We start from the raw sequence: 10416 nt of genomic DNA, 5'->3' as shown, positions 1-10416 counted from the left end.
CGCAACATCAGCATTGCAATTGTGGCTCATGGGAAAGGTGGTTTGTTCCTTAACAAGCGGCTCAAAACATTCACACTCGACCTTTTGAATGACCCATTATGTGAGTGGAACGTAAGGACTCATTTAAGCATCCATGTTTACCACGATATTTTTTCATTTAGCAGATCATGGCGAATTTATCATGCAGGTGATTGAATGCCAATGGCCTTGAATGAAAGTCCCCCCCCCCTCCTCCACATTTACACACGCACACACACACAAACAAACACATACACATTATTAAGGTTTGAATCATCCCCCAAAAATATAGATATTAAGGTCTCACACGTATTTGATAAACTTATATTTTCCTATTCACAATCTAATTATTTTTAAAAATTCAAAATACAGACATAACCAGACGTATGAGCACCTACTTATCACATAAAATACCCTCCTGGCAAACTTCAATTTTCCAGGGTTGCAAATAGGAGGGAAGGGGTAGTTTTCCGTGCCCTCTGGCATAGTGCCTGTCCACCATCGAAAAGTGCAATATATTATTTGGAATTCAAGTCAGTGCTGCATGAGTCCCTTCCCTTTAAATATCCGTTACCATTGCAGGTGATAACATGGACAAAGATTGGAGAAGACGATAAAAAGGTGCGAGAAGACAGAAAGGAAGTCTCTTTTTTTTTTACTAGCGTTGACATTTCCTGTGACAGTCATGATTAGCTGTACACAAAAATTTGGTTATGGGCATAGTGTCTTCTCTTTACTGTTACTCTACTCTGTGAAGTCCTATTTTACTGAGAGTACAACTCGTCTTTTTAGCCAATCCACATCTGTCTCTGTAACGCTAGGAGGCGATGATGCTCCTGTCAGCTTGTTTAGTTGTGGGGATTTAACAAGGAAAACGTGGTTTGCTTTGTGCTAGTTGAAATCTGTTACCAATGTTTTAAAGGGATAACTTTACAACTTCCAATACAGCTTGTTCAGTAAGTGTGGTAAAAGTTTATTTTTCGCACATATACCACTTTTGTGAAGTAAAATGCTGATTGTCCCTGTACTGATTAATCACGATATTTTTACCCACTTTTTCTACGAAGGTCAGCGCAGAATTAAGAAAATAAAAAAAATGGTAAAAGTTGGTATTGGTGCATCACTTGTGTGCACCTCTGTTTCGAAAGTACAATATTTTAGAGTCCATTTTATCTCATTAAAAACAAATGTTGTTGGGTTTGGAATGGAATAATGGCATTTCTATTGACTTCAGCAGGGAAAGACGATCCGAAAAGTGTTTTGAGTTACAAGCATAGTCACAAGCTATTAAAGTCATACCTCAAGGCTCAACTGAACAGATATTTAACTTTCATTTTTGTGTTAATAAACATATATCCCAGTTTATGACATAAAGTTTCCTCTGTACACTGAAATGAACAGTACTTGCTGTTAAAATTACTCATCTTTAAATACATGCTGGGTTGATTTGTAGTGACTATATGATAATAAAATTAGTCAATTTAATTATTTATTTATTCATTTAAGTCTGAGGCTAAACATTACATACTGACTGGAAAATTAACATCCAATAGAAATTTGAACGAAACAACATAGCGTGTGTTTGTTTTTTTCCTCTCATTCATACACCACCTGTCCGGTCTGAAACCCCCGTTCCCTCATGAGTATGTGTCTTGTAAACCTTGAGTCCAGTTTTCTCGGGTGGTGATTTAAAATAACAATTGCATGCATATCAGGTTTCAGGCCTCTCGAATGTATGTGAGATGAGGTAATGTGATCAGTCTGCAGTACCATCCAAAGTTGTTTTTGAACACCTCTTTCAACACATGTATACGTGTGCTTCTCTTCTTTAACTATTTCATAAGTCTTTAAACTCATTCTAAAAAAAAAAAAACAGCACCGTGAAAAGAAATATACGTCACACTACACCCGTGTCAAGCTTGCAAAGCTAAGTGCCTGTTTTCAATTAGATCCTGAGTTAAAATGGCATTAAACTGTTACATGGTTTCATTGAGTCAAAATTACAACTCAATTAATACCCCGTAAAATGGTCACAGACTTAACGATTCTGCAAGGAGACAGAGCTATAACGTTAACCGTAACATTAAAATCAGAAGTCAGGGTTGCAGAGCCTCACTGCACACGGACACATGTGGGCAGACTAAGTGCCAGTGGGTAAACACTATAATAAGTTCCATAAAGCCACTCATGTGGCACTGTGGGCCAGGCCCATGGGGACCATTAAAAATGTTGCCGCTTAGGGCACCCTTTGCGGCATCTGGGGAGAAATGCCGTTTGCGTGACACTGGAGGAAGCACGGTGTGGTGATAAGAATCGTGAGGACAACACAGCAAGCAATTAGAGGACAGGGTAAAAACAGCCATTATACTAGAGAAGAGAATTGAATGTTCTGACATGGAGCACTACACTGATAATCAGAATTCCCGGCGAATTGTTTTTCTGAAAAGAACACAAGAGTTTTGCCTGGCATGTTGACATTTAACTATTCCTGTGAAAGCTTGCATACAGTAGGCCTGCAGTGAGCCCACCGATATATTGCAGTTCATCTTTCGTCCCCGTTGCGTCGCAGATTTTTATGCAATCATTTTATTGGGCTTTTACTCTTTACAGGGGCGTCCAGATTTTATTTGTATGGCACCGCAGAAGTTGTCCCAAGGCATTTTACATGTGAAGCAGGGTTAAAAATACACCTGAACTTGCACACTTACCAAATGTGAAATGCAGTTTGTTAATCTGTTTTTGTATATAGTAGCCAGATTGTAAAAATAAACTCTACCCCATTGTTTGATGTGCTTTTTTAAATTCATTCATATTGTTTAAGTCAAAAGGCAATTTAAAAGAAAATTCAACAAACGAAAACACAAACATTTGCCACATACAGTATAAAGACACACAACCCAGACTAATGCCAACACTTTTAGCTTCTCTATCCTAAATCCCCCGCACAGCTGTAATGCCAATACATATTGACACATTTCCCACCCCCGCATGCATTTAATAAGCACGCAGTCCAAGTTTGATCTTGCACCAACATGTTTGTCTCGCTCTAAAGACAAGGAGACAATCAGTCACGTCTTTTTCTGTCTTCAGGGCCCGTCCCTTCAATGACAGCTACGTTTCAATTGGTAATCATTGCCTAAGTAGCCAGCGTCCACTTCTGACCCTATCGAAGGCTGTTCATGTACTTGTAGGTATGGCTGCTAATGGGGCAAAGCACACAGCTTCTTATCGGCAAACAACAGCTCCCATTGCTCCCCAAACTGTTCTAATAGCATCTTCTCCTTTTCTCCTCACCTACTTTCACCTTGCCAGTGTTCCAACCTGCGCTTTTTCCAACTCAAAGTTATTATTCTGACTTGTAATATAAATAGAGAAAATCTAAACTCTGTTTTGCACTATTTGTGCATTCATTTTCAGTGATTGTTACACGCACTTTGTTTTCTCAGCCAACCATGCCTACCCAGAGGTTTTTATCCTTTTAGTGTGTAATTAAAGAGCAATCTCCTCCCCTGATCCCCTCTCAATCCCACATGTGGTCGAGTGGTGAGGCTGTTTAGAGAGAGAAGTGTTAACCTCCTCTCCAAACCGCAGGGAGAAGGGCCGCATTCCTCTCCGAGTACTCAACGTGCTGTTTATCTGCATCCATGCACTCTGTAACCACGGCAACGCTAACCAAATACACTGGACTGTTCAACTCTGTGTAATTTTTTCCTCCCTTTTTATATTTCATCATAGGGCTCCCATGCTCACTCGCACTAAGATAAACAGAGACGGAACCCATGCTCAGCCAAGCCTGCGCAAGTTTATTTTGAGTCACCGCCCGGTTCGGTCCATGACGCTGTTTCGCCGTCCCGCTCACTTTTTGCAACTTGGAAATTGGAAAATGCTCAGTACTTGCAAAGTAGAGGCGATCGGTTCAAGTTGGTGCGTGTTTCATTGGACGGCTTATGGCATGTCATTTTCAGAGATGAGCCCTGCCTAAACCATTGTGGCGCAGTAAAGATTCGTTATTTATGTGTGTGTGCGCATATGCTGTCACCGCTATGCAAAATACACAAATCTCTTTCATGCGCACAAGAAATCACATGCAACCATGTCATCTTTAGAAAATCTGAAAATGCCAGCTTGATGAAACTTCAAACTCGCGTTAACTGACTCGTCTGCAAATTGACACTTTATTCTCTTAATTAGCACTTCTCCTCCATTCAATTGGTGTTCCAGTGGTTGACTATTCCTTTATTAGGCAAAATTCCATCCCCGGCTTTCCAATAGGCACCTAACTCCTGCCTAATAGAGGATTTTCCCACACTTCCCTGACAAGCCATTCAACTGAGAAGAGTTAATTTGTTTCTAATGCTTGGCTAATGGAGGATTTTGATGGCGGGAATCGAGTGCCGGATTTTGGGGGATTGGCTTTCTCACCAAATGCTCTTCGGAAATATTATATACGTACAATGGAAGATTTTTTTTTTCTTCCGTAATGTCACGGTGGGAATCACTTTACCTACACGTCAGAATAAGAAAGACGGCAAAATGGAAAAACTTGAGGCTAAGTCACAGGCACTTAAATATGAAAAGTTCAATTGAGTGTTAAAGCCATAACAGTCCAATCGGAGGACACTCCCAAATAACAGTGCATGCGTTGTTGCATTTTATCATGCTTTTTTTTTCCCCCCTCAGTGCGGATGACAGGCACAGACTCTTTGGGACTATCTCAGGCCTGCAGTGGCCAGTCGGTTAGCATGTGAGTGACAGCCTGTGGCACTATCAGCTGCCCTGCTGCACAGCAGGAGTGTCAGCTGGGGGTGAGGGTGACCATGAAAGGGGAGCTATGCCAGGGGAAGGGGATGAGGCTCACCAAGGGCTATCTGGAAATAGCACCGTGGCCCAAATATGGCTCTTCTAAGCCATCTAATTCCGTCTGCGAGCTCTTGCCTTCTCTCTCTCAGACGTTTCGCTCCATCCAGATAACCTTATCTTAACCTGCCACATCCTTTACAATTAGCCGCCACTTTAGAGACACACAATAGGACGCAGCAGTGTGTGCAAATGATGCAGACTTTTAAATTTGCAAACAAATACACAATTCTACTGAGTAGCTGAGAACAGGTTGCTGCCACATGTATCGGAGTGTTTGACCGGAAAATGAATTATGGGTTTTCTAATAACGAATGTTGGGCCTTTTCTTAAAAGAAAACTTTTTATGATTGTTTGGTGAAATCCCTGCATATTTTCCTGGAACATTAATTAAAAAGTCCTTGAGAAACTCGTGACTTTCAAATCGCTTTCAGTTTTCAGGCTTTCATTTGCTGTAATGTAATACTCAATCAATGTAAAATTTAGTCAGTTTAATAAGCATACTGTACATCAATCAACAAATACGTAAAGTCCTCAACACTCTGTAAATTAGTGGAGCCTAACAGAACTGGCGGAAAACCTTGAATTTTCTTTCAACATGTTTATGGTATTTATTTCAAAAAGTGGGTTTTAAATATGTGCACAAATGTTTTCAACAAATGCATGTCATGTCCAAAATACTAGACATCAATGAAAGGGACTGCAGAAACATTTTTTATTCAAAATCTCTATTTCATGAGAATTCAATCACAAGTGAGTCTAAACGTCAACTTAACCAAAATCTTGTACTCACAAAGAAAATGCTCAAAAGAAAGGATTCTACTTATTTTTGTTCAGTACTGAACCAAACAGCCAATGAGGATGTGCTCAGTTTTATGCACCGCTTCAGTCCAACATTACATGAAATATTGTTTTAGGTTGTTTTGAGAGGTGTGTTTTATCTACCTTTTTAGTGACATGACACAGTGCAGTAATATGCATTGCATTTCTACACCTCTACAAAGTCAATAAAAACTGAGCAATACTGTATGGTCACACTTGAAATAGCTATGTACTTTGAGATGTACTGTTTATGTAGTGTGGCAAGCTTTACTTGCAATAGGAAATATGTTATTTGGGATGATGCAAAGTGACAACAGCAAGAACAAAAAGACTGAACCAAACAATGTTGAGCTGATGTTTAGAACGTTGGCTCGAAACACTGCCGTGCGGGGGAGGTGCTCGATGGTTGTGTTGTGTCATCGCGCATCTCGTATACTGCAAGTAAGACTTGGGGTTTGAAGATGACACTAATCAGTTAACGTTCAACTCGACACCGGATCATCTATTGATTGCATCCATTCCCATATGGACATGAGTGGAGGCAGCAACACAAAATTGTCACGGAAACAGGAGACAATCAAAGGGCTGCTGCCGGGAATTAATATGTTTACCTGTAATTATTAGCATATGGAGGAGGGGTTTCATATATGTGATCTTGGTCTTTCTTGCTTCCATTGTAGACATAGTTTCAATATTCTTACCAAATCCCTTTAAATGATTTTTTATATATATTTTTATATATATATTTTATATATATATATATATATATATATATATATATATATATATATATATATATATATATATATATATATATATATATATATATATATATATATATATATATATATATATATATATATATAAACATACACACACACACACCTATAAATGGACACACACCAAGTAGATTTAAATAATTGATCAATTTACTCTGGGGCCAAATTGATCGATGCGATACATTATTAAAAGAAGGGTATTGATCAGGATGGAGGCAAGCCGAGTAAAATGTTTACCGCAGCAGAGAGGCAGAGATCAATTGTGCGGTCAATGCAGTTGAATAGAGCCCCACGTGGATCAATGTGTGATGGAGCAACAGGGCTTATAGATCTGTCTCCTACCCACTGTCCTTTTGTAACATACAGAGAATGAAAGACTGTACAGAACAGTAGAGGGAGTATGGTAAGCACCTTATGTACTCTTCCATTTTTGTCAGGATTCCTTTGATTTTTACTGTGGCATTAGTATTTAGATACCTGGCCTAGATTACATATATAGGATGTGAAAATATCATCCATTTGCAGCTTCCACACACTTTTGGGAAGACTTTCAATGGGTTTTTGAGAACAGAAGACAGAACAATTGAAGGGTTAGAGGTCGCTGTTAGACTCAATCTCTGTTCATGCCAAATGTGTTTGATGGGGTTGAGGTCTGAGCACTCGAGGTTTTTCACATTCAATTCATCCAACCTTACATTTATGGACCTTACTTTGTGCACAGCTGCCCATTCAAGCTGGAATTTAAAAAAGGCATTCTTGAAGTATTAGCACCATGTTGAAAATGTGAAGCGAAAGGTGTTCCCAGTATGTTTTGCTGTAACCTTTTGTGGATGTTTTTTATTTTAATTATGGTCGAAAAATAATGAATGCTGTTATTGTGGGGGTTTAGACTCAGAGCACAACATGCAGGCATCCAAGCCCCACCCCTATCCAGCATGTAAATGAATTTCACATACGTCGAGGTGGAGCGGCTCGTCCACTGGTGCAGTCAAAACCATCTGGAGCTGAACCCGCTCAAGACCATGGAGATGACAGTGGATTTCAGGCGAGACCCTTCACCACTTTTACCCCTCACTATCCGCAGTAATACTATTCTTTCCACAGACACCTTCAAGTTCCTGGGAACCACAATCTCTCGGGACCTGAAATGGACCGGCCACATAGACTCTGTTCGGAAGAAGGCCCAGCAGAGGCTGTACTTCCTGAGACAGCTCAAGAAGTTCAACCTGCCGCGAGAGCTTCTGAAGACCTTCTACACCGCCATCATCCAGTCTGTCCTCTGCACCTCCATCACTGTCTGGTTTGGATCGGCCTCCAAACAACACAAGCACAGACTACAACGGACAATCAGAACTGCAGAAAAGATCATTGGAATCAACCTCCCATCTATCCAAGACTTGTACCTGTCCAGGACCAGGAATCGGGCAAGGAACATCTCTACAGACCCTTCTCACCTGGGTTGCAGTCTGTTTGAACTACTCCCCTCCGGACGGCGTTATAGAGCTCGGTACGCCAAAACCAGCAGACACAGAGACAGCTTCTTCCCCCAGGCTGTTGCTCTGATGAACTCACACCACTCATAGAGTCTCAGAGACATTACTGTGCAATAACATCCTGCTCCTCACACCTTCTTGAATTTGTCTACACTGTTTTTGCATTATTCACATGTCCTGAATGTTGTTAGTCACCTAAATGTTGAACAGAGGGTGTGTTTCTACCGAAGTCAAATTCCTTGTTTGGCACGCTCAAACATGGCGAATAAAAAACTCTTGAATCTTGAATCTTGAGTCATTGGCCCATGGGAACAGGTGAGTGAAATAGGGTGCGAGAAAAATTATTGTAACCCTTGAACGTAGGAATCTGTTAAATAGTTATTGAATTTGTTGTTTTACAATGAAGAACTTGCCGACACTGCTCCTTTAATTATGACCTAGTGATATGGAAACCTTCATCAGAATTATTATCTGCAGATCCACCTTAAATTAATACATGCTCATACAGCAAGTGTATACGACAAAGTTTATGAAACATAAGAGCAACTTACAAGAGCAATAAGAGGAACTTCATTTGGGCCGTCTTTCTATGAACAAATATTCCTGTGTAAATATTATTATACAAATGCGTTTGCAAATGGGTTTGCATAAGTGGGCAATGATGGGGAACTGGAACCTTTCTGCTTGAAGAAAAAAAAATCACCCCAGACCTTGTGAGCCATTATTTCAATGAACTATTTTTCACACAAAAGAAAGCTTTGAGCACAGAAAGGGGCATAAAATAAAGAAAGAGATTTGAAAATGTGCTGTGAAGAAAAGAAGACTCAAGACTCCTTTCTTGCCTCTTCTCTTTTCTGGCATTTTTCTTTGCAGCTTATATTGAGGAGAGGGGGTTTGTGACGGTGTGTGTGTGTGGGGGGGGGGGGACACTGAATAGACCTCAACGCTTTTACAGCTTTCCTCTCCACACCATGGAGGACATCTGACCTTTGAGGGAGGAGTAGCGAGAGAGGAGCAAGAGATAAAGAGGGAGGAGTTGCTGGAAAGAGAGCAGGGAAATCATTCCTGATTCCTAAAAGAGAGAGAGAGAGAGAGAGAGAGAGAGAGAGAGAGAGAGAGAGAGAGAGAGAGGAGGAGAGAGAGAGAGAGAGAGAGAGAGAGAGAGAGAGAGAGAGAGAGAGAGAGAGAGAGAGAGAGAGAGAGAGAGAGAGAGAGAGAGAGAGAGAGAGAGAGAGAGAGAGAGAGAGAGAGAGAGAGAGAGAGAGACAGAGAGACAGAGAGACAGAGAGACAGAGAGACAGAGAGACAGAGAGACAGAGAGAGAGAGACAGAGAGAGAGACAGAGAGAGAGAGACAGAGAGAGAGACAGAGAGAGAGAGAGACAGAGACAGAGAGAGACAGAGAGAGAGAGAAGAGAGAGAGAGAGAGAGAGAGACAGAGAGAGAGAGAGAGAGGAGAGAGAGAGAGAGAGAGAGAGGAGAGAGAGAGAGAGAGAGACAGAGAGAGACAGAGAGAGAGAGAGAGAGAGAGAGAGAGATAGAGCGAGAGAGAGAGAGAGAGAGAGACAGAGAGAGAGAGAGAGAGAGAGAGATGTCTAAGGGCCAGTAATGAGACTGTCTGACTAGGTTGCTATAGCGACCACAGAGGTAGCGCTATACACTACTTAACTATCTATTGTTGACACAAGTGGTTAGGTCAAAGTGGCCAAGCAATCCTACTCGAAGACATTCCTTTCACTGTTAAAATGATTATTTATTCAACGCCATTAGAAAAATGTTGAGCCATTTATGTTATTGTTTAGCACTGTCCACTGTTTTTAAATTTGAAAATGTCTGCATGTTGATCAGTCAGCCTTAAAAGGAACATCCCAAAGCATTCTTTTAGACGATGCAGTCTGCTTCATTTGCAGAGTGCAATTTTGTTTAATTTTGACTATAATTGAGGTGTCAATTAGATATCTTCCCCTAGTTGGGGCAATTGGTTGTTAAATTCCTCAGTCTATGCTGGACTCACCGAGCTCCTCATTGAGTCTCTTTACAAAATCCACTTCCAGCACCTTCCCTCACTTGACCCTGGAGCCTCTGATAAACTATCATCAGTGCACATTGAGATAAATGATCTCCCTGGTAGGAGCACCACTCAACTGCTGTGCATGTGTTGGCGTGCATGACAGAGCGAGAGAATGTGCAGGGAGATGGATTGAGGAGCTATCGGGAGGTGAGGCGTCTGCCAAAGTGGATTACTTTTTGCGGGACGCTGTAAGGCCGATTCATTGGGATTCCTCGGTAAGAGTTCAATGGCAGCCAGGGCGAGTGGGTAAAAGTCCCAAACTTGCTCTTTTTGGTCTCGCCAGGGTTGTCGTGTGACAGAGGCCTGTGGGTAATGAACGTTTCCTTCCTTGAAGGAAGTACTGGTTCATGTGAGCCCCGGAGACAGGAGGCGGTGTG

This window comes from Syngnathus typhle, linkage group LG5 (genome assembly GCF_033458585.1).
Source record: "Syngnathus typhle isolate RoL2023-S1 ecotype Sweden linkage group LG5, RoL_Styp_1.0, whole genome shotgun sequence".
Taxonomy (NCBI): domain Eukaryota; kingdom Metazoa; phylum Chordata; class Actinopteri; order Syngnathiformes; family Syngnathidae; genus Syngnathus; species Syngnathus typhle.
The sequence above is the reverse complement of the archived record's forward strand: the minus strand, read 5'-3'. Positions refer to the sequence as shown.